The sequence below is a fragment of the Dendrobates tinctorius genome, unplaced genomic scaffold (genome assembly GCF_039654945.1).
Source record: "Dendrobates tinctorius isolate UK_male_01 unplaced genomic scaffold, ASM3965494v1 ptg000030l, whole genome shotgun sequence".
Taxonomy (NCBI): Eukaryota; Metazoa; Chordata; class Amphibia; order Anura; family Dendrobatidae; genus Dendrobates; species Dendrobates tinctorius.
The window spans coordinates 5,770,485-5,795,930 of NW_027361698.1; the positions used below are offsets into that span (position 1 = coordinate 5,770,485).

A 25,446-nucleotide genomic window follows, 5' to 3' on the forward strand; every position below is an offset into this window, starting at 1 on the left:
AGACGAGTCCTGGCTGGAAGAGGTGATGGCGGTCTGTGCTGGTTGAAGAAGAAAAGCGAAGAGGAAGGACTTCAACTACAGACATCACTGGTGAGTCAGTGAATTACATGTACACACACTATATACTGGTACAGAGCTCCTGTGTATAATGTCACTGGTGATCGCTGTATTACCTGTACACTAACACTATATACAGATCTCCTGTGTATAATGTCACTGGTGAGCCCTGTATTACCTGTACACTGACAGTATATATACAGATATCCTGTATATAATGTCACTGGTGATCCCTGTATTACCTGTACACTGACACTATATACAGAGCTCCTGTGTATAGTGTCACTAGTGATCACTATTATCTGTACACTGACACTATATACAGAGCTCCTGTGTATAATGTCACTGGTGGTCACTATTACCTGTATTCGACACTATATCCAGAGCTCCTGTGTATAATGTCACTCAGGGCCGGTTTTAGGCAAAGTGAGGCCCCAAATGCTAACATATTGCATATTACACAGAAGCATTTCAGTTGTAGTTACATGCCCTGAGTTCAGGCCGCTAAACAAGCGTGATCGACAATATTGAAATCGTTCAACACTTGTTTCCCAGCCTCTTTCTACCGTCTGAGAAAGAATTATGGGAACAGAACATTCACTATTAGATCAACCTGTCCCCATACAAAATCATGTTATCAGCAGCATATCTACAGTTTACACTGGCAATGTGCTGCTGAGAACAATGATTTTTGTTCTGGCATAAACAATCCAATCACTCAATGAATATGCAGCATTTTGCCTGTTTAGTATAATACACCCCATAGTCCTCCATTTATTATAATGTGCACCACAGTCCTTCATATTGTAAAATGCACACCCCATAATCCTCCATATAATATAATGTGCCCCATAGTCCTCCATATAGTATAATACACTCCCTATAGTCCTCCATATATTAAAATACACTCCTCAGTTCTCCATATATTAAAATACACTCCTCAGTTCTCCATATATTAAAATACACTGCTCAGTCCTCTACATAGTATAATACACTCCTCATAGTACTCCATATAGTATAATGCACCGACATAGTCATCCATGTAGTACAATTCACTTCCCATAGTATAATGCACCCCATAGTTCTTCATATAGTATAATGTATTCCCCATAGTCCTCGATACAGTATAATGCAGCCCACATATAGTATAATGCAGCCATCTCGCAGAGTATAATGCAACCACCCGTACAGAGTATATTGTAACCACCCCATAGAATATAATGCAGCCCCCCTCATATAGTATAATGTAGCCCCCTCATAGAGTATGATGAAATCACCCATCATAGAATATAATAAATATAACTCAGCCCCCCATAGAATATAATGTAGCCCCGAATAGAATAGAATAGAGCCCACCTCTCCATAGAATATAATGTAGCCCCATCAAAGAGTATGATGCAATCCTCCCTCATAAAATCTAATACAGCCCCACGTAGAATATAATGTAGCCCCCCATAGAAAATATTACAGCCCAAATCCCCATAGAATATAATGTAGCATCCCATAGCATATAACACAGCCACATAGTATATAAGACAGCCTCCCCCATAGAATATTACATACCCCCCATAGTATATAACACAGCCTCCCCCATAGAACATAATATACTCCCAATAGTATATAACACAGCTGACATAGTATATAACACAGCCTCATAGTATATAACACAGCCCACATAGTATATAACACAGCATCCCCCATAGAATATAATATACCCCCAATAGAAAATATAACACAGCCCACATAGTATATAACACAGCCCACATAGTATATAACACAGCCCACATAGTATATAACACAGCCCACGTAGTATATAGCACAGCCCACGTAGTATATAGCACAGCCACGTAGTATATAACACAGCCCATGTAGTATATAACACAGCCCATGTAGTATATAACACAGTGCACATAGTATATAGCACAGCCCACATAGTATATAGCACAGCCACGTAGTATATAACAGCCCACGTTGTATATAGCACAGCCACATAGATATAACACAGCCCACGTAGTATATAGCACATCCCACATAGTATATAGAACAGCCACGTAGTACATAACACAGCCTCATAGTATATAACACACCCACATACTATATAGCACAGCCATGTAGTATATAACACAGCCCACATAGTATATTACACAGCCCACATAGTATATTACACAGCCCACATAGTATATAGCACAGCCCACATAGTATATAACACAGCCCACATAGTATATAGCACAGCCACGTAGTATATAACATCGCCCATATAGTATATAACACAGCCCATATAGTATATAGCACAGCCCACATAGTATATAGCACAGCCCACATAGTATACAACACAGCCACATAGTATATGACACAGCCCACATAGTACATGACACTGCCCACTTATAGTATATAACACAGCCCACATAGTATATAGCACAGCCCACATAGTATATAACACAGCCCACATAGTATATAACACAGCCACATAGTATTTAACACAGCCCACATAGTATATAACACAGCCCACATAGTATATAGCACAGCCCATATAGTATATAACACAGCCCACCTAGTATATAACACAGCCCACATATAGTAAATAACACAGCCCATGTAGTATATAGCACAGCCCACATAGTATATAGCACAGCCCACATAGTATATAACAGCCCACATATAGCATATAAAACAGCCCATGTAGTATATAGCACAGACCGCATAGTATATAACACAGCCCCCATTTCCCCCCCGAGAATGGCCCCACAGTCCAGTACTCACTGTTATATTTAAAAAAACCCTACACAATCCTCACCTCTCCTCGTGCCCCACGCTGCTCCCGGCTCCTGTCTCAGCGGTTGTACTGCCTGGCGCACAGTGCATATGCGATGACGTCATCGCGCACCCGCAGTGTCAGATGATGGGAATGAAGGGAGAGGGAGCATCAGCCGACGCTCTCTCCTCCATCATTGCTTTGAACTGTACTGGCAGACGCCAGTATAGTTAAATGCGGCAGCGGGGGATCTTGGTACTGAGGGCAGGGGGCCCCCTGCCTCACGGGCCCCATAGTGGCTGCGTGATGTGCCACTAGCTGGAGGCCCCTGGGGGAGCAAGGGCCCTAGGCAGCTGCCTGGTCTGCTTGCCCCTAACGCTGGCCCTGATGTCACTAGTGATCACTGTATTACCTATATACAGACACTATATGCAGAGTTCCTGTGTATAATGTCACTAGTGATCACTGTATTACCTATACACTGACACTACATGCAGAGCTCCTGTGTATAATGTCGCCGGTGATCACTGTATTACCTGTACGCTGACACTATATACAGAGCTCTTGTGTAAAGTATAATGTCACTAGTGATCACTGTATTATCTGTACACTGACGCTATATATAAAGCTCCTGTGTATAATGTCACTGGTGAACAATGTATTACCTGTACACTGACACTATATTACAGAGCTCCTGTGTATAATGTCACTGGTGGTAATAACAGTGTTGATAGTATTGTGGATTGTATTCATAATCAGTATTGTAGTATTCGGTCACTATGTGGTGGTAATTTGTGGTCTGGTCACGGTGTGGGAGTATTTTTCCTATGTGGTATTATTTGGTCCCTATATGCTGGTAATATGTCATATTATTCGGTCATTATGTGGTGGTAATATGTGTTCTGGTCATGGTGTGGCGGTATTTGTCCCTTGTATGTAGTATTATTCGGTCACTATGTGGTCTGGTCATGGTGTGGTTGTATTTCTTCCTGTATGTGGTGGTATTGGTCTTAGTGTAGGGGATTGTGTTGTGTATGGCAGTCATTTGTTCTCTCTGATATTAATTGGGAGAAGATTTTTTATTTCCATTAGAGACTAAATAATTTGTACACAGTGGCAGAGATGCACTTACAGGGGTGTCCTGTGGAAAAAAGTAATCACCAATTGTCACTGCTGCTGTGCCCGCTGCTGTGCCTGCCTCCACCGCTGCTGTGCCTGCCGCCGTCGCTGCTGAGGGTAGTGGTTCCTCTTGTTTCTCCCCCAGATCTTGGCACGCTGTTCCTGCACGGTCCCGCTGTGTCTCCTCTCTGCTTCCGGCCTCTCGTTCCTCCCTGCGTCTGCCCTTAAAGGGCACCCACACCTCTCTCCAGCATTATTATTTCCTCGGATGCCTCCGCCCTGTGAAACTCGGTAGCCAATCCGGGTTAGTCAGGGGCTATTTCTGGACACCTCCTCTATGGAGAGGTGCCTGGTTATTCAGTCCATAACTGCTCTATAACTCCGGCCTGCGCTTGCTGCCTAGTGCGCTCGCATCTCTACAGTTTCCCTGTGCACCCTTGCGTCGCCCTGCTTGCTACCGCACTCCCGTTCCTTAGTGTCCTTCGAGCCCGCTTTATCCCCTTACTCTCTCGACAGCTACCTCCTGTTGCAGCCGTCCTATGGTCCACTCCTGATGTCCACTTCCGGAGTCCCTCCTGTCCCCGCCTGTGTCCTGTGATCCTTGTTCTATCAAAGTCTCTGTCCTCCCGTGGCTCCACTCAGTCTCACTCCCCATTCTCTGCTCGAGCCGCCTCTCTTGGTATCGGCTGCCATGGTTCTGTGACCTCTGGGCATGCTCCTGATGATCCCTGTATAGGGGTCGGCTTCCACTAGGTCCGCTCGCCCAGAGGTAGGTCAGTTCCACGGTCCAGAGGGTCCACTCTTGCACTCGCTTCTTGCAGCATCACACCTATCCACAGGATAAGTGATAACGTATTGATTGGTGGGGGTCTGACTGCTTGGACCCATTCAACAAAATGTGGAACTTTTTATCCCCATTAGACTGGAGTGGCATATCCGACTTGACCACAGTTCTATTCATTCCCTCAGTGGCTGCACTTGTTTTTTTCTAGAAGCCCCAAAGAGAATGAATGGAGCTGCGGTCAGATATCCCATCGGCCGCTCCTTTTTAAAATGGGGATAAGTGTCCTATCAACAATAAAACTTCCTCATTCTTCCGATCGGTGCAGTTTCTAATGGTCGGACCTAAGCGATCACCTATCCTGTGCAGCTCATGGATCGGTGATAACTTGTTTTAACCAAATAACCCCATTAATGGAAACTACCGTAATTATACATCCCAGTTATTGTGGCGAACAGTAGATGTGCAGTAGCCGCCTGTGTTTTACAGCCTATGCTCCACTATAATGGGGATAATGACTGACAGATATTTACATATAGCTGTAGGGTGGACCCCTAGAGTCTATTCCCCTGGTGGGCCCCAGACACCCCAGTCCGACCCTGACTATGTAAACTTTTGAGCACAACTGTACACACACACTGGTGCTCAGTGCTGGGTGTAATAGATACAGATGTATGTACTACATATATAGTACACACTGCTTCTCAGTTATTGCTGGGTGTACATTGTGGAAAATAAGTATTTGATACACTACCAAGTTTTCCCAACTACAAAGATGTGGCGTTGTCTGTCATTTTTAGCATAGGTACACTTCAACTGTGAGAGACAGAATCTTAAAATAAAAACCAGAAAATCACATTGTATGATTTTTAAATAATTAAATTGCAAGTTTCACCACTGTGCCATGTTTTAGCTATTTGTAGATAATGTCTCTCACTGTAGTTCACTGGAGTCCCAAAGCATTAGAAATGGCTTTATAATGTTTTCCTGATTGATAGAGCTCAATTACTTTGTTTCTCCTTTGTTCCAGAATTTCTTTGGATCACGGTATGATGTCTAGCTTTTGAGGTCCTTTTTGTCTACTTCACTTTGTCAGGCAGGTTCTATTTATGTGATTTCTTGATTGAGAACAGGTTTGTCAGTAATCAGGCCTGAGTGAGGCTAGGGCATTTTATCTCAGCTTCCCAAAGATGCAATAAACCACAGTTAATTTATGTTTTAAAAGGAGAGGGGGAGCAATCACTTTTTCACAGAAGGAACTGTAGGTTTGGATATCTTTTTCCCTTGATAAAATAGACTTTCATTTAAAAAATGCAATTTGTGTTTACTTGTATTATCTTTGTCTAATATTTAAATCTGTTTGGTGATCTGAAATATTTAAATGTGACAAACATGAAAAAGAATAGGAAATCAGGAAGGGGGCAAACACTTTTTCACACAGCTGTGTGTATATAACTATATATACACTCTACTACTCGGTGCTGGATGTAATAGATACAGACGTATACATTACATAATATTGTATACACATACACACTACTGCTCAGTCACTGCTGAGTGTGCATATACATATATGTAAGTTGAATCTTGTCCTGTGCAGACAGCAGGTCTTGGTTGCAACGGACTTCATTAAGGAGTACGTGCTCCAGACGGACGCATTGAAGATTAGGTTTGGGAGCTGTGTTGTTCTAGCAAATAGATGGGGACGAACATCCGGTCCTATACCTGAGTAGGAACCTCTCCTCCTATGAGAAGAACTATGCCATCGTAGAGAAAGACTGCTTGGCTATCAAGTAGACAGTCAACATCCCGAGATACTACCTGGTAGGCAGGAAGTTCAGGCTAGTGTCAGGTCATGCGTCCCTGAGATGGATGAGGGGAAACAAGGGGAAGAATGCTTGGGTGACTAGGTGGCTTTTAGCGCTCCAGGATTTTAATTTTCAAGTCGAGCACAGGCCAGGAAAGTTGCATGGGAATGCAGATGCCCTGTCTGCTTAATGACTGAAGGTGCCAAAACCCCCAGCTTTGTGCAGAGGGAGGAATATGTGACAAAGTTACTGGTAAAGTGCTGGAGGGGAAATATGTTTCACTACGCTTAATGGCGTCAGTGATATAAAACCCATAGATTTTCCTCCAGCACACTAAGTGCTGTGAGAGGTTAAGCTAATTTGTATAATGGGCTGAATTTTATGTGGACATCCATAGAGTTGGTGGAAGGATGTCCATCTTATCTCCACCTCAGGGTGTGGTCTGGGGCTTACGCAGCTGGCCTCTAAAGGCAGCAGGGTTCAGTATCTGGAGGGGATCATTCCAGCAAAGTGTTTCTGCCTATTTTAAAGGACCAGAACCATGGACATTGCTAAACCTGAGTGGGCTGATCACCACTAGGAGAAGTACTGTCTTTTGTTTTGCCCAGAGGACCATATTTACTTTTTTTCCAGCTTAGTATAAGTTGCACTTAATAAACCAAGGATGTTCTTAAAGAGACAATGTTCCATTTCTTCCTCTGTATCCAGCCGAGTGAGACGATCTACCACAATATATATACACACACTACTGCTCAGTGCAGTATGTAATAGATACAGACGTACACACTACATACATGTACACACTGCTGCTCAGTCAATGCTGGGTGTATATGCATATATACATATATATAGTAGAGGTTTTACTCACTTGGGTGCGACGGAAGGAAACAGGAGGCTTGTCCCTTTAAAGTTTATATGGGTTTATTGCTTCATAAACACAGAAGCTGAACAGAAAAGCAGCCTTTAGATCAGGCAAACAAAGTAAACAGGTCCTTAGCATGTCTCTGCTCTGCCAGGCCTGTATGGCACACAGGCTGGAAGTAGCGTTTAGTATTCACGATCGGTCTGGAAACAAACAAACACAGGAGGCCTTCTCCCTCCCAACATACAGAACTGTTAGGGAAGGCGGAACGTGCAGTAAGTGTTACACCGCTGCTAGATAATGGCAGACGAGCTATATGGCAGTATATCGCACATGGGTTGAATGTCACCCGGTGTGCGCTGGGCGTACTCTGTTGAGTCACAGAGGCGCCAAAGTAATAAACATAAATACTGAGCCTGTTGGACTAACAGGTCTCAGCGGAATGCACGCATGGTATATGGTGACAGGACTAGGACCCAAGACACAGGGTCAGTGTCCGTCTAGACCTACCGTGCATGCGGCGTCGCTACCGCGGACGGCGACAAGTGCTGCTGACTGCAGCATGGCGACTGACACAGTAGCTATACGACAATGCCCAGGAGGAGGCGCACTGTCGGACGCTAGTTCTGTGGAGATATGCACTGTGGCCTACGGAGTGCCACTGACTGGCACTGACTCTATGACTAAGTCCCTATCCACACACGTAATATCAGAGGAAGGGGGATCTTAATGAGTCATTCGCAGGTTCATGCATCCGTCATCATTCACACAGTTAGCAACTAGAGTCTATATTAGCGCATGGCCGAGCGGCCATGCGAACCTTTTATAGCCAGGACCTTCCAGAAGCTTACATATCCCTGAGATGGACCAATCAGATCTGCAGAAGGACCTGGGCATGTGACTCTCGTTCTCCAATGGGAGATCGTCTCGTGAGCATGTTAAGTGGAGTGACAGAAGGACTTAGCCTCTGGAGTGGTTTGCTGCAGAACAGCATGCATTGCTATTGCTGGCCCAAAGGTGGCAGCAACAGCCAGACCCACAGAGCAGGTCTGGGCAGAGCATCGGGAACGACAGCGCTGGTGAGCAAGCTCCTCTGCGGTCAATGGGGAATGGGAGACCGCAGAATGTGAGGCTCTGGATTCCTGCCGTGCCGCTGGAGGAACCCAACGCCTAACACAGAACCATGTGCCAAACAGCATCCTTTATTATATAGGCCATTAACCACACCCAAATGTGAGGTATGTGGGTAGCTAGACCACCCCTCTCTCACAGCTACCCGTAACCCGGTCCAAGGTGCAACAAACGAACCTCTTAGTGCTTCCGTGCACTAGAGAAAATACTCTGGGTTACATCACAGAGAGCAGCTATATATATATACACACATACACACACACTGCTTACTGACTTCTTTTAACAATTTTTCACCTTTAAAAATTTAACGCGGTTTAAGAAATTGAAAGACTGAACTTATGCAGAAGTCATTTTTACATTGCTGATCATTTTATTCTTTTTTAACTTTTTCAGGCATTTTCCAAGCAAAATAATCCTGAAGAAAACACAGTGTGTACATAACGTTGCTCACTCTATCGGGGTCTAGCGAAGTGTATTGCCACTGCTTTTGCTTTTGTTGATTAGCTGCAGCAGTAACTTCATGTCTACAGTGCTATAATCTGTCACCGCGTTCAATGGCTTGTGACTTTTATATCAGATGCTGAGATCGGTGATTGACTGCAGCGCTACAAAAACAACTTCATACCTGCAGCCAATCGACAAAGCTAAAGAGAGTAAAATCTCAGTTTTTGGTGTTTTTTTTATAACCCTGACCTTTAAAGTAATTTTTGAAATGGTAAAACCCTTTTAATTATTTATTTTTATTAACTTCTTTGGACGTGGAGAGGTGGCAATTTTTTTTTTACTATTATGATTTTACAATAAGCAGCATTATAGATATATTAATTTATTCTGCATATAAGAATGGTAATTATTTTTGTTAAAGGCACATGTTGTTTGGCTTTTTTGTGGCGCTTTTAGCTATAGCACATATGCTTTTTAATGGCTGACTTTATCACTAATCAATTGACCCACAGTAGAAATTTCCAAATGGCACAGCAGCAATCAGCCATGGGCTACGTATGAGGTATCAGGGCCTGGCCCAGCATTTGCAGCTTGGAATTGAAGTTTCATTGAGGACCTGGTGGTTAAGGGAAGAGGTGTAAGCCTTCATAGCTGGGAGCCCTGATACCTCATCCAACACCTCCAATTTTTTTTTTCCAGCCACACTCAGATGGAAAAAACATCAGTTTCATACAGTAATATTGGCAGAAAAATGTAGGGAAAGTAACACAGGTTGTTGACTGATCAAATGCCCCAGAGTAGAACCGTTTCTAATGGCACAAAAGCAGTCAGCCATGGGCCATGCATGAAGTATCAGGATCTGGCCCAGCATTTACAGCTTGGAATTGAAGTTTCAATGAGAACCTGGTGGTTAAGTGAGCGGTGTAAGCCTTCTTGGCTGAGAGAACTGTTGCCTCATGCAACACCTCCAAATTTTTTTTACAGCCATAGTCAGATGGCACAAACATCAGTTTCATAGAGTAATATTGGTAGAAAAATGTAAGGAAAGTAACACCGGTTGTTGTCTGAAAGTAAGTGGAGGCCTGCCTGTCTGTGAGCCCTACTTACACAGACAACCCACAAGATGGAGACCCAACTTGGAGTTTTCACATTTCAAAAAATAAATGTCACACACCACTAAAGTGTCATCAATTTCCACAGAGTTGAAACAATATAATAGGCCTCTGACACACCTTCTAATACAGGCAAACAACCAGATGGAGAACCAACATTTAAAAAAACTGTAACATCAGCAGCAGTAGCAATAGCAGGCACAGAAGACACCACAAAGATGGCACAGACAGGAGTAACGCAAGAGCAATACATGACACTAAAAATGACACCATCGCCTAGCCTGCCCAGTCTATGACTAGGGTGCAAAAGTCATTGGAGATCCATGACTTGTTCTTTTTGATGAAATTAGGCGGTCTACACTGTTAGGGGACAGCAGGATGTGCTTATGTGTCAGGACACCACTAGCAGCACTGAAGACATGTTCTAAGAGAATGCTGGCTGCTGGTCATGACAAAACCTCCAGGCGTGCTTAGGTCACTCTTCCATTTTTGAAGACCAAAATGCAAAAGGATTCCAAACCCCCCTGATAGCATTGATATTGAGCTCCAGATACTCCCGCACCATCTTTTCCACTCGTTCACAACATGTTAGACTTACATTCTAAAACTCAGTACTTGGCGTATCTACATATATACTTGTATACACACTAATGTTCAGTGCTGTGTGTATCTACAGGGTGGGCCATGTATATGGATCTACCTAAATAAAATGGGTATGGTTGATGATATCAACTTCCTCTTTGTGGCACTTTAGTATATGGGAGGGGGAAACTTTTTAAGATGGGTGGTGACCATGATGGCCATTTTGAAGTCGGCCATTTTGGATCCAAATTTATTTTGTCCAATGGGAAGAGGGTCTGACAGGATATCAGGACTCTTCAGACCTACAGATGACTACCCATTCCTGCTACTACATGTGGGGACAAATGACACCGCAAGAAACGACCTGGAAATCATCTGCAGAGACTTTGAAGACTTAGGCAAGAAAGTGAAAGAACTGGGAGCGCAGGTGGTCTTCTCTTCCATCCTCCCAGTGGATGGCCATGGAACAAGGAGGTGGAATAAGATTCTGCAGGTGAACAACTGGCTACGTCGATGGTGCCGTCAGCAACGATTTGGATTTCTGGATCACGGAGTGAACTACTTATACGATGGACTACTTGCTAGAGATGGGGTGCACCTTACGAAGACTGGAAAGCATGTATTTGGAAGTCGCCTTGCTACACTTGTAAGGAGAGCTTTAAACTAGAACAACATGGGAAGGGAAGCAAAAGACCAGAAAAAGCCATACACCTGACAAATGCTATTGAGAACTCTGCTATTAGAAGTGGAAAGGAAGAACAAAGACGAAAGAATCTAATTAATAAAAATATTGGAGAAAGAGAAACCAATCACAAACTAAAATGTTTCTATACTAATGCACAAAGCATGGGCAACAAACAAGGAGAATTGGAACTACTAACACAGGAACAGAAATATGATGTAATTGGAATCACTGAAACTTGGTGGGACAATACACATGATTGGAATACAAGACTAGAAGGATACAACTTATTTGCAAGAAACAGACTTGATAAACGAGGAGGGGGTGTCGCATTGTATGTTCGAAACGCGTATATCTGCACAGAGATTGAAGCTTCAGAGACTGGGAGTTCTGTGGAAACTGTTTGGGTAAGAATACAAGGACAGAACAATGGAAAGGACACCATTGTAGGCATTTACTACAGGCCGCCTGTGCAAGCCGAATATATAGATGAACTCTTTATGCATCAGATGGCCAAGTTCTCCAAAAAATATGACATAGTTGTCATGGGAGATTTCAACTATCCAGACATTTGTTGGGAATCTCTCTCAGGCAAAACTAACAGGTCAAGGAAATTCTTATCCTCTCTTGCTGACAACTTTATCTTCCAAAAGGTAAGGGAGAAAACAAGGGGAACTGCTACCTTGGATCTAATCCTTATAAACAGGGAGGAAATGGTTGAGGAGGTAAAAGTGGCTGGGACCCTAGGAGGTAGCGACCATGCTATTTTAGAATTTTGGATTACTAGAGGTGGAAGACCTGTGAAGACTCAGACGTCAAGGTTAGATTTCAGAAAGGCAGATTTTAAGGGATTCAGAAAGAGAATTGGAGGGATCCAATGGCTGGATATCCTTAAAGACAAAAATGTCCAGGAAGGATGGGAAATCTTGAAAAATGAAATTCTCAAAGCACAGTTGTTAACAATTCCGAAAAGAGGGAAGAATAGGAAGCATTTAAGGAAACCAGGATGGATGAACACAGAACTTAAGCACATGCTAAAAAGGAAGAAAAAAATGTTTATAAAATGGAAAGAGGGAGGCATATCTAAAGAAGAATATAATGCTGTCTGCAGAACCTGCAGGGCACAAATCAGATTAGCTAAAGCTGAAAATGAACTGAGGCTTGCAAGAGATGTCAAAAGCAATAATAAAGGATTTTGGGGATATGTCAAAAGTAAAAGAAAAGTCAAAGATGCTATAGGATTTTTACAGGATGAAAATGATGAAATGGTAAGACAGGATGTTGAGAAGGCTGAACTTTTAAATTCCTATTTTGCATCTGTTTTCTCTCAGAAAGGAAATGCAACACCAACTGTTATTCACTGTCCTATTAAGGGAATAGAAGAATCCAGGATATCTATAAACAGAAAGATAGTGAGGAAACACTTAGCTAACCTAAATGAATTCAAGTCTCCAGGTCCAGATGAATTACACCCCAGAGTACTGAAGGAGATAGCAGAAGAAATTTTTGAACCCCTCTCCATAATCTTTGAAAATTCTTGGAGAACAGGAGAAGTGCCAGAAGACTGGAGAAGAGCAAATGTTGTTCCTATCTTCAAAAAGGGGAAGAAGGTGGACCCAGGCAACTATAGGCCGGTGAGTCTGACTTCTATACCAGGAAAGATCTTTGAACAAATTATTAAACAACATGTATGTCAATACCTGGATAAGAATGAAGTGATTAAACAGAGTCAGCATGGGTTTCTAACTAATAAGTCATGTCAGACTAACTTAATTTCCTTCTATGACGGTATCACTGATTGGGTGGATCAAGGAAATGCTGTAGATATAGTATATCTTGACTTCAGCAAAGCATTTGACAAAGTCTCTCATACAATCCTTATTGAAAAAATGACTAAGTATGGAATGGACAAGGCAACTGTTAGGTGGATTCATAACTGGCTTAGTGATCGGACCCAAAGAGTGGTCGTAAATGGCTGCACATCCAGTTGGAAGAATGTCTCAAGTGGGGTACCACAGGGCTCTGTCCTGGGCCCTGTATTGTTCAACATCTTTATCAACGATTTAGATGAAGGAATTGAGGGTAAACTGATTAAATTTGCTGATGACACAAAGCTAGGAGGGATAGCTAATACTAGAGAAGAGAGAGAGAGGATTCAAAAAGATTTAAATAAACTGGAGAAGTGGGCAGCAACTAACAGAATGGTTTTTAACAGGGAGAAATGCAAAGTACTACATCTGGGCAATAAAAATGAAAAAAGCATATATAGAATGGGAGGAATAGGGCTAAGTGACAGCACATGTGAAAAAGACTTGGGTATACTAATAGATCACAGACTGAATATGAGTCAACAGTGTGATGCAGCAGCAAAAAAGGCAAATGCAATTCTAGGATGTATTAACAGAAGCATACAGTCTAGATCACGTGAAGTCATTATTTCCCTCTACTCCTCTTTGGTCAGACCTCATCTGGAATATTGTGTCCAGTTTTGGGCACCACATTTTAAAAAAGACATCAACAAACTGGAGCAAGTTCAGAAAAGAGCGACCAGAATGGTGACCGGTCTGCAAACCCTGTCTTATGAGGAAAGGTTGCAGGATTTGGGAATGTTTAGTTTGCAAAAGAGAAGACTGAGAGGAGACTTAATAGCTGTCTACAAATATCTAAAGGGCTGTCACATTGTAGAAGGATCAACTTTATTCTCATTTGCACAAGGAAAGACTAGAAGCAATGGGATGAAACTGAATGGGAAGAGACACAGATTAGATATTAGAAAAAACTTTTTGACAGTTAGAGTGATCAATGAGTGGAACAGGCTGCCACGAGAAGTGGTGAGTTCTCCTTCAATGGAAGTCTTCAAACAGAGGCTGGACAGACATCTGACTGGGATGATTTAGCGAATCCTGCTTTGAGCAGGGGGTTGGACCAGATGGCCCAGGAGGTCCCTTCCAACTCTACGATTCTATGATTCTATGATTCTATGATTCATGTGACACATCAAACTTATTGAGAATTTCACAAGAAAAACAATGGTGCACTTGGTTTTAACGTAACTTTATTCTTTCATGAGTTATTTACAAGTTTATGACCACTTATAAATTGTGTTCAAAGTGCTGTCCATTGTGTTGGATTGTCAATGCAACCCTCTTCTCCCACTCTTGACACACTGGTAGCAACACTGCAGAAGAAATGCTAGCACAGGCTTCCAGTATATCCGTTGTTTTAGATGCTGCACATCTCATATCTTCACAGTATAGACAACTGCCTTCAGATGACCCCAAAGATAAAAGTCTAAGGGGGTCAGATCGGGAGACCTTGGTGGCCATTCAACTGGCCCATGATGACCAATCCATTTTATCACCAACCATTCCCATTTTATTTAGGTGTATCAATATAGGTGTATCCATATAGATGGCCCACCCTGTACACACATGTATACACACTACTGCTCAGTTCTTGGTGTATCTACATATATACTTGTATATGCACTACTGCTCAGTGCTCGGTGTCCATACAAACATGCATGTATCCACACTATTGTTCAATCCTGTGTGTATCTACAAACATACATATACACCCTAAGGCTCAGTGCTGGGTGTATATACATACGCACATAAATAAATGTATCTGGTGCCCTTACATTGCTCAGTACTGGGTGCCTTGAAAAACTATTCATAACCTCTTGGTTAGATATCTATTTTGTTACATTATGACCTGTGTTTGGTGAAGTGCTAAAAATATAGGCATAAATTAAACTTATGGGATCAAATAGCTAAAAATTTATTTATGCAGCATCAAACCCGCAGCGACCAGATGTGACAGCATAGTGGATGGGATTTCAAGAAATCTCATGTATATTATGCGTCCACAGATGCCTGTGGATCACCCACGGAGACTGATATGCGGTGCGTCTTTCCAGACTGCAGCATGCCAATTTACCAGTTACATCAACAGAATGTATTGTATGCTGTAAGTCCGCATGGTTCAGTGAACACATGCGAATTTGCCTGAGTTCAATAGAAGGCAGCGATTTGTACGCAATGAACATGCGTTGCATCCAAAGCGCTACTAGCTCTGGATCGTGGGCACCCGACCTAAAAAATTCTGATGCAAATAATTAACTTTCTAGTCACATGCTTAGTGAAAGTAAGTCCATCCATGTGCAATCTAAATATCACATGGTCTGTCACTACATGCACACCTTTCCTGAAAGGTCACAGAGGACGCAACACCATTAAGCTAGGGGAACCACTAACCAAACACCATGAAGACCAAGGAGATCTCCAAATAAGTCAAGGACAAAGTTGTTGAGAAGTGCAAGTCAGAGTTGGTTTATAAAATAATATCCCAATATCTGATGATACCCCAGAATACCATCAATCCATTATCAAATGGAAAGAACATTGTACTGCAACAAACCTGCTAAGTGAGGACTGCCCACCAAAACTCTCAGCCCAGGCAAAGAGGGCATTAATCAGAGTAGTAGCACAGAGACAAAAGGCAAAGCTGAAGGAGGTGCAGAGTTTTCAAGCAAAGACTGGAGAATCTGTCTATGATGAGCTGCCCACGGATAATAGACTATTGTAGCCATGGATGTAAAGCAGAGTTCACGGCTCTAAGGGATGCAAACTTTTTCCAGCATGAAGCACTGGTTAAGTCAATCTTATTGTTGTGTTTTATTAGAGATTTGCTTGCTCTTCAGTTTAATGTGCACAAATCCCTTCTGGAAAGTGTTCAGCCTCAGAAATCGATGTTTCCTTTCAGTGACAGTAAGCAGAAGAAGATGTGCGGGCTGGAGAAGCCCAGATTGATAATCTGCCCAGGCGGGCAAATGCCCACTGGGCCGGCAGCTCTAAGCTTCAAAATGGGCTGCCGGCCCTTTAAATCTTCTGCACAGGCCCTGGTGTGCGTGTAGGTAACAGCAGGTACACAGAATGCAGTGACAAGATGCGAGACTGAGTTGAAATTTGGCTAGAGAAATTTTATAAATGTAAGCCGCTAGGGCTATGCTAAGCAACCAAAAACAATAACAGCTATTGTCCTCGCAGGGACTCTGTACAAACAAACACTATAATAGAGAACATGACTAATCCGGCAAAAGCCGGTTACTATAGGGCCGCGATATGGCCGACTACGGGTCCTTATTTCCTATAGTGTTACTTAGCCGTCCTGACGTCCCTTGGCGTCTCTGATGAGGCTGCGTTGATGTCTCAGCCGCTGGGCCCAGCTGCTGAAGGTCTGTCATAGTCTTCGGGCGCCCCAGCGCCTAGGAGGAGTTGGGGCATAACAGGCCCTGAGGAAGTTCTTTGATGAGGTAACCCCCTGTAGAAACAGTGGGGTTCTGCTCGTAGGCAAGTTCAATGAGACTCCAGTCTCCAAGCAGGGTTTTGTCGCAGTTACCAGGAGTGGCAGTTGGCAGGCCACGTGCACGGCCTGGGCCTAGGCAAAGAGTTTCCCTGTAGGCGAGGGGTAGGCCCCAACTGTCGACTGCAGCGAGGTGAGGTCAACTGCGGCCGATAATGAACAGGCCGCAACCGCGGGCTGAAGCGGGGCGGCAGCGGGCAGGCCGCAGCCGCTGGCTGGAGTGAAGCGGCAGCGGCTGTGAGGAGTGGCAGACAGGCCGCAACAGGCTGGAGCACAGCGATAACAGCTGCGGATGACTGTGGGCAGGTAGTGACCCCTGATTGGAGTGAAGCGACAGTCTCTTGTTGGTAGGTTCGGCGTTTACTCTCCGCAGGCCACTGTAAGTCTCCCCTCTGCCAATGTTCTCCTCTCTGGTCACCGTCTGTCACTCTGGCTCTCTCAAACTCCCACAGTCTCTTGCTTCGTGCCTGCTGTTCCGCCAACTGACTCCCCTGCGTGCTCCCTGTCGCTTTTATACTCACCCCTCCCCTTGCTGTCCTGTCACTCCCAGCAGTCCACTCTCCTCCTCCGTTCCCAGGGTACAGTTCCCTTAGGAACCTAGATGGCAGTCCCCTTGGTTCCGGCCCGGACACTCTGCGGGGGCCCTCCTCCCTGCACGCGCATACTCTCTCGGTGCACGCGCTGACCAGGGCTGCAGCGGCCCGCGTCAGTGCAGGGAAGAGAGCAGACCAGGGCCTGTGCAGACTGTGGTGGTAGTGGTGGCAGCGTCTCCTCCACCCAGCCAGCCTCCCTGGTCCCAGAGGATGGTGTGGCTGGCAGCAGAGCTCCTGCTGCTGCTGGAACTTGTGCTGCTCAGCTCACACTGCACATCACTGTGCTGCGAGGGAGTCCTGCCAGCCCGGCCAATGTCAGCAGCCAGCAGCCAGCTCCAGGTGAGTCTGCTCCCGGCTACTGCACTCCAGGCCAGAAGCAAGTTTAGGAAAACTAGACTAGATGCAGTGATTGACGAATGATGCCACCTGCGGCTCCCACCCTGAGTGCATTGTGAATGGGTCGCCATCCCAGGGCTGTGGGGTACTCGGTACCGGGTCAGTGTCTGGGGGATGTGTCACAGCAGCAATGACCCAGTCCGTGGCCCTGGGCGCCCAAGTAATGGGGAGATGTAGTTATTGGTAGAATAGTTTTTGACACCCGTGGTGTTTGGCAAATGTGGTGTTAGGCCAACGCTGCATACAGATCTGCTGGGACTGATGGTATGTGCAGCTTAGATGGTACAGCTCCCCACAGGTGGAGCTGTAGTCCCAGGGCAGTGTAGATGTAGCTGGCACAGAGATGTAGCAGTGCCGGAAGCGTAGGGAACAGACAAGACACAGCGGTTTTAGTTTCTGTACCTTTACTGAGTATATGCAGTCCAGAGTCCTGATTACAGATGGTATTGGAGCAGGTTAGCCTGGAAGCAGATGAGGATTCTCTCTCAGCAGAAGGGCTGTGCAGTCTCCTTCCTAGCGCTTTGTAGTGTGAAGCACTCCAGTACTTAGTTACTCTGAAATGCCTCTCTTCAGATGTTCCTAGAACTTTACTTGTATGACAGACAGCTGTAGCCTCTCTCGGGGACTCCTCTCCTGAGTCCTGGCTCTCTATTCAATTGCTGTTGTGTCCCAAGTCTTTGGTGAGAGCAGGGCATTTACAGCCTCCTACTCCTCTGGTATCTGTGGCAGGACCGTTAGTATCCGTACCACCGTGGAGACCAGGCTCCAGTCTTTGCGCTCTAGCGGTGAGGGAGCTCTCCTCCCGGAGCTCAACCTCCACCCCGCTCCACACATCTGCACACGTGGACCTCCTCACACAATCTGACTACTCCTTCCTCCTGACCGTCAGAGAGCACTCTGCTCCTCAATCCTGGTTCAGACCTCCCCCTGCTGGCCCGGAGTGGAACTGTGTTGCATACATTAGGTTAACTGCTGGAGAGACCCATCACTGCTTCCAAGCCTGGCATTACCCTCCCCTGGAGGAAGGCAAAGCCAGCGTGGCGACCATACCCCTGGGGGCGCCACATTCCCCCCTAGTGCAAGTCAGCACTCCTGGGCTGAACAAAAACATGAAAAACAACATATAAACATTTTAACAGTAATAGTTGTACAAGATTTAAAAATGAAAAATGTACAAAAACCAAGTGCTCAAAAATGATCCTATGATGGCAAGTCTAACATCAATGTCCATGGTTCATTCCTGGCAAATGGTGACCTATTTATAAATAAAGTTTTTGACCACACACAAGTCCTGTGGTGCAGGTATTTTTTTGAGTCCTATCCTCCTGTGATTCTACTTGGGAAAATAACAACACCGGCACCACGATTGCATCATTAACTCTAGACCAATTCGCAGGGAACTCTCCCAGCACTGTACTGACTGTCTTTTCTTCCTTTGCAGGTGGGATGTTATCTGATTCTCCCGCTTTCTCTTTCAACTGATCAGGGCATAACTTCAAATGATCTCTGGATACCGCTGCTGAAGTCTCTCCTCCATCTTTGCTAACAAGGCATACTTTGGTATTATCGAAGTTGGAGGGCAGAATGGTGTAAGGTTCCTCTTCCCATTGATCATCCAGCTTATGCAGTCTTCTTTTTCTCTTGAGAACTTGTTCTCTCGGGGAAAAAGGAACAGCAGGTGAATTTTGGTTATAAAGTCTCTCCTGCTTCTGCCTTGCCTGAGCCAGACTCTTCTCCACACACTCCTGTACCCTTCTGTACTGCTGCTGCCTCTCCTTGTCCCAGTCAGCATCTGGTGACGTTACTTCAGGCGTCAGGACTCCCATGTCCAAGTCAATAGGCAGCTTACCAGGCCTTGCTTTCATCAGGTACGCTGGAGTACAGTTGGTAGAGTTCACTGGGATATGGTTGTAGAGATCTACCAGATCGGGTAACTTTTCTGGCCACAGATTTCTCTCCTCCAAGGGCAATGTCTTCAGTAAATCAATCACTACCTGGTTCATCTTCTCGCACATGCCGTTGGTCTGTGGGTGATAAGGTGTTGTCCGGATCTTCTTACACCCATATAAGTTGCAAAATTCATGGAACACTTCTGCCTCGAAAGCTGGACCTTGGTCTGTCAGCACCCTTTCAGGATAACTATGTGGTCTACAGAAGTGCTGTTGGAATGCTCTGGCCGCTGTCCTGGCCGTTAGATCTTTGACGGGCACAACCACCAGGAATCTTGAATAGTGGTCCACAATGGTAAGGGCATAGAGGTAGCCTGACCGGCTTGGAACCAGCTTCACATGGTTCAGGGCTACCAACTCCAGGGGCTGTTTGGTGATGATTGGCTGTAAGGGAGCTCTCTGGCTGTCTCGATCCTTTCTGCACAGGTTACACTGTCCACACTCCCAGCACCACCTCTCAATGGCCTTCCGCATGCCAGTCCAGTAGAACCTTTCTTGGAGCAATGTTTCCAACTTCTTCCATCCAAAGTGTCCAGCTCCATTGTGGTATGCTCCTAGGACCATTGATGCATCTCTCATTGGGACCACCACCTGCCAGACCAGCTCATGTGTGTGGGCATTGATACTCCTCCGACACAGCTTCCCTTCATAAATGAACAGCCGACCTCTTTCCTTCCACAACTGATGAGTTTCTTCAGGAGCATTCAACTCTGGGCGTGAGTCACCTTGTGTCAGCAGCTCTTTCACCAGGCGGACTGCAGGGTCATTATCTTGCGCTTCTGCCCAATCATGATGGGGCAACGGATTCAGAATGACTTCCTTCAAGCCAGGCCGCCTGTTTCTCACTCCTTGAGCACGTTGGGCCGCCAGTGGCCGGTGGAAGGGAGGCAATTCTACCTCTTCCACAGCCTCAGGGTCTTCTCCTGCATCGGGCAGAATAGGCATCCTGGATAGCGCATCAGCATTGGCATTCTTGTGCCCTGCCCGGTACTTGATGGTAAACTCATAATTGGATAACCGAGCAATCAATCGCTGCTCCAGGGCTCCTAGCTTGGCAGTGTCCAAATGGGTCAACGGGTTGTTGTCCGTGAAGATTGTAAATTTGGCCGAAGCTAGGTAATGCTTGAACCTTTCGATGACAGCCCAGACTATGGCAAGGAACTCCAGCTTGAAAGAACTGTAATTATCAGGGTTCCTCTCAGTGGGATGCAGCTTCCTGCTGGCGTAGGAGATCACTCTCTCTTTTCCATTCTGTACCTGCAACAGTACTGCTCCTAATCCTATGTTGCTGGCATCCGTGTACAGCACAAAGGGTTTGTCATAATCTGGGTAGGCCAGAACGTCGGCACCTGTGAGAGCCATCTTCAATCTGGTGAAAGACCTCTCCAACTCTTCAGTCCATTCAAATGTGGAATTCTTCTGCTTGCCTTTCTTGGACTGCCCCACCAGAAGGTTTTGCATCGGGGTGGCTATTTCAGTAAAGCCTTTGATGAATCTCCGGTAGTAGCCTACCAGTCCAAGGAATTGGCGTACCTCATGGAGGTTGCTGGGCTTCGTCCAGTCCCGGATGACCGTGACCTTGTCAGGATCTGATGCCACACCTTCTGCACTGACCACATGACCGAGGTACTGTACCTTAGGCTTCAGGAGGTGGCATTTTGAAGGCTTCACTCTCAGGCCAAAATTGGACAAAGCTTCAAACACTTCGGCCAGGTGTTCCAGATGCTCTTCATAGGTCTTGGAGAAAATGATGACATCATCCAAGTACAACAGGACTGTTTCAAGGTTCATGTGTCCCAGGCAACACTCCATCAGCCGCTGAAATGTTCCTGGAGCAGTGCAGAGTCCAAATGGCATATCATTGAACTCACAGAGACCCATTGGAGTGGTAAATTCGGTTTTCTCCTTGTCTGCTTCTGCCATGGGAACCTGCCAATACCCACTGGTGAGATCCAAGGTGGAAAAGTAGTTAGCAGTTTTAAGTGCAGCTAATGACTCTTCAATTCTCGGCTATGGGTAGGCATCTTTATGTGTGATACTGTTAATTTTCCTGTAATCAACACACATTCTCATAGTACCATCCTTTTTCTTTACAAACACTATTGGAGCTGCCCATGAGCTACAACTGTCCCTAATGACCCCAGCTTCCTTCATCTCTTTCAACATACTCTTATAGCACATTGGTACCGTGTTGGGGGTATAGGTCTATACCTCTCCTTTATGGGTGGATGGTCTGCAGTGGGGATATGATGTTGCACCCCTTTTGCCTGCCCAAAATCTAGTGGGTGTTTGCTGAATACCCGCTCATACTCTTGTGTCACTCTGTAAACCCCATTTCTCTGGTATGAAGGTGAAGAATCAGTTCCCACCTGCAGTTGCTGACACCACTCTTCTAGCTGCTTCACAGGGCCATTGTCTTCCACCAGATCGAATGAGACCAAAGGCTCTGCTGCCTGCAGTGAGTTGTTATTAACAGTGAGCAGCTTAGCAACTGTGGCATACCGAGGTATTGTGGCTTCCTCCTCCCCACAATTCAAAAGGCGTACAGGTACTCTCCCCTTTCGTACATCAACCACCCCTCTGGCTGTCAGGACAGTGGGCCTGCTATCCGAATATACTGGCTCTACCAATGCCTGGTAATCCTGCCCTCTGAGACCTATGGCAGCCCGACACCAAACCAACATTTCACATCTGGGGGGTATTACAATGGGAAAAGCATCACTCACTCTGACGCTGCCAATCTCTCCGCCAGAGAGTTCTACCTGTTGCCTTTGCATCAGGGCTCGGATCTCCTTCTGCAGGACTCGTTGTTCACCGGAACCAGCAGTCTCAGCCACCTGTTGTAACAAGACAATAACCTCGGACAGACAGTTTTCAATTACATTTGTACCAAGAGTCATCATGGGATTACATTCACGTCGGTCAATATCAACAACTATCAGACCTTGTGATTTTAGCTCCACCCGCCCCACTTTAACAGTAATTTCCTTGCATCCAATCTGTGGCAAGGTATGACCAAAACTAGCAACTACTGTTAGTTCATCAGTTGGGCCACGGGTGAGTTCAGAATCAGCCCAGTACCTCTTGTACAAAATATACGGCATAGTGGTCACCTGGGAGTCAGTGTCCAGCAAAGCGTTCATGGGGATGCCGTCAATCACCACAGGGAGGATCGGTCTCCTACCCACATACTTGGCTCTCCAGTTCCTTGGGCCTGGTGATCCTACTCCGGGGGGGTTGGCCCTCTGCCCCAGGGGTTGCTCGTTTAAAGGACAGTACCTTGCAAGATGACCTGCCTTGTAAGAGCGGCGACAGATGGGACGTCCGTCCTGGTCGTAGCGATCGTTGTTCCTTCCTCGAAGTGGCGGGGTTCTCCTCCTCCGGAGCCACGGGACATCCTCTGGACTGGAAGCAAGCTGGACCTTTTCTTTGGAGGAATCCTGCAGGGACTGCACGGTTCTGGTGAGTGCAGCCATTCCTTTGGTCAGCTCCTGGACCTGAAGACGCAGCTCCTCTGTTGGATCTTTATCCAGGGTCTGGGCATCAACCTCCACAGGGATGGAAGGAAAGGATGTAGCTTCCTGATGGTAGGTGATCGCTGGGCGCCTAGGGGGCGCTGGACGGCTGTCAGAGGATCTGCAGTACCCAGATAGCTCTGTCCTTAAACTTAGCAAAGTTCAAATCAGGGTTTTGCAGGGTAATGATGCGTAACTGTCCTCTGTGGGTACTGGACAGGAGTCCTTCGATGAACTGCTCCTTTAACAATTTGTCTTCTTCTTTTACACTATCAGAGTCAACTTGCTTAACTGCTCACAGCGCCTACTGCAGGTTGAGGGCATAGTCCCTGATACTGTCCTGCGCCCTCTGTTTGCAGCCAAAGAACCGCATCTTAATTTCAGCTGCAGTGCGGGTGTCAAAAGTGCTCTTCAGCTTGGCCAGGACCTTTGCAACAGTCTCTTCGGTGTCCTGCCAGGCTTTCACCTCCCTCAGTGCGGCACCCGTTAGCTATCCAATTAGGATATTCACTTTCTGTCTTTCAGACAGGGGGTAAACTTTAAACAAGCTGCACAGTCTCTCTTTACATTCACTCAGGGTATGCGACTCACCCGAGTACAGCGGTAGCCAGGCCGCTCCCGGTATATAGGGCATGGATAGCGGCATTATGGGGACCGCTGCGGCGGGCGCTCCCCCTGGCGGTACCGCGGGGTTGGCGGCGGCGCCTGCCGCTGCGTCGCCGTTTGGCGCGGACATCTCCCCCCAGTTAACGTTAGCCAGGGCCGGAGGTTGTATGAGCTCACCGGCGGCCGCTTCACAGGCCCGATGCTCCGGGCTGTAGGCCTCAGCTCCTCCCCCTCTCACGTGCTGTCCTCTCTTCCCGCCCAGCACTTCACTTCTTCGTGCTCTGCGGCAGGCTCCGTCCACGAAGGCCTGCCCATTTATTCCCGTGCGCGCCAAGCAGCGCGGCAATGGCGGCAAATGGCGCCAAATTCACACAGTTCACAAACACAGTCTATGGCACACAGGACCCGGGGATACCGGGCTCCGTAATCCTGTTCGTGACGCCAAATTGGGTCGCCCTCCCAGGGCTGTGGGGTACTCGGTACCGGGCCGGTGTCAGGGGGATGTGTCAGCGATGACCCGGTCCGTGGCCCTGGGCGCCCAAGTAACGGGGAGATGTAGTTATTGGTAGCAGAGTTCATGACGCCACCCATGGTGTTTGGCAAATGTGGTGTTAGGCCAACGCTGCATACAGATCCGCTGGGACTGATGGTATGTGCAGCTTAGATGGTAAAGCTCCCCACAGGTGGAGCTGTAGTCCCAAGGCAGTGTAGATGTAGCTGGCACGGGGATGTAGCAGTGCCGGAAGCGTAGGGAACAGACAAGACACAGCGGTTGTAGTTTCTGTACCTTTACTGAGTATATGCAGTCCAGAGTCTTGATTACAGATGGTATTGGAGCAGGTTAACCTGGAAGCAGATGAGGATTCTCTCTCAGCAGAAGGGCTGTGCAGTCTCCTTCCTAGCGCTTTGTAGTGTGAAGCACTCCAGTACTTAGTTATTCTGAAATGCCTCTCTTCAGATGTTCCTAGAACTTTACTTGTATGACAGACAGCTGTAGCCTCTCTCGGGGACTCCTCTCCTGAGTCCTGGCTCTCTATTCAATTGCTGCTGTGTCCCAAGTCTTTGATGAGAGCAGGGCATTTACAGCCTCCTACTCCACTGGTATCTGTGGCAGGACCGTTAGTATCCGTACCACCGTGGAGACCAGGCTCCAGTCTTTGCGCTCTAGCGGTGAGGGAGCTCTCCTCCCAGAGCTCAACCTCCACCCCGCTCCACACGTCTGCACACATGGACCTCCTCACACAATCTGACTACTCCTTCCTCCTGACCCTCAGAGAGCACTCTGCTCCTCAATCCTGGTTCAGAGCTCCCCCTGCTGGCCCGGAGTGGAACTGTGTTGCATGCATTAGGTTAACTGCTGGAGAGACCCATCACTGCTTCCAAGCCTGGCATTACCCTCCCCTGGAGGAAGGCAAAGCCAGTGTGGCGACCATACCCCTGGGGGCGCCACATGAACATGACGAATGACGATGTGGGGAGGGGGGGTTAAAGGGGGACTGCGCATATGATGTGGGGATGGGGTTAAAGGGGGACTGCGCATATGATATGGGGGTTAAAGAGGTACTGCACATGATGATGTGGGGAGGGGGTTAAAGGGGGACTGCACATGATGATGTGAGGGTTAAAGAGGTACTGCATATGATGATGTGGGGGTTATAGGGGGACTGCACATGATGATGTGAGGATGGGGTTA

At 46.3% G+C, this 25,446-nt stretch overlaps 1 long non-coding RNA gene across 1 annotated transcript in view; it reads left to right on the forward strand.

The window, feature by feature from the left end:
• Positions 1-25,446, forward strand: part of LOC141086037 (uncharacterized) — a 100,667-nt gene that overhangs the window by 44,898 nt on the left and 30,323 nt on the right. Inside the window, exon 2 of the long non-coding RNA XR_012231477.1 lies at positions 1-90. This is a non-coding gene — a long non-coding RNA (uncharacterized lncRNA). The remainder of the gene's footprint in view (positions 91-25,446) is intronic.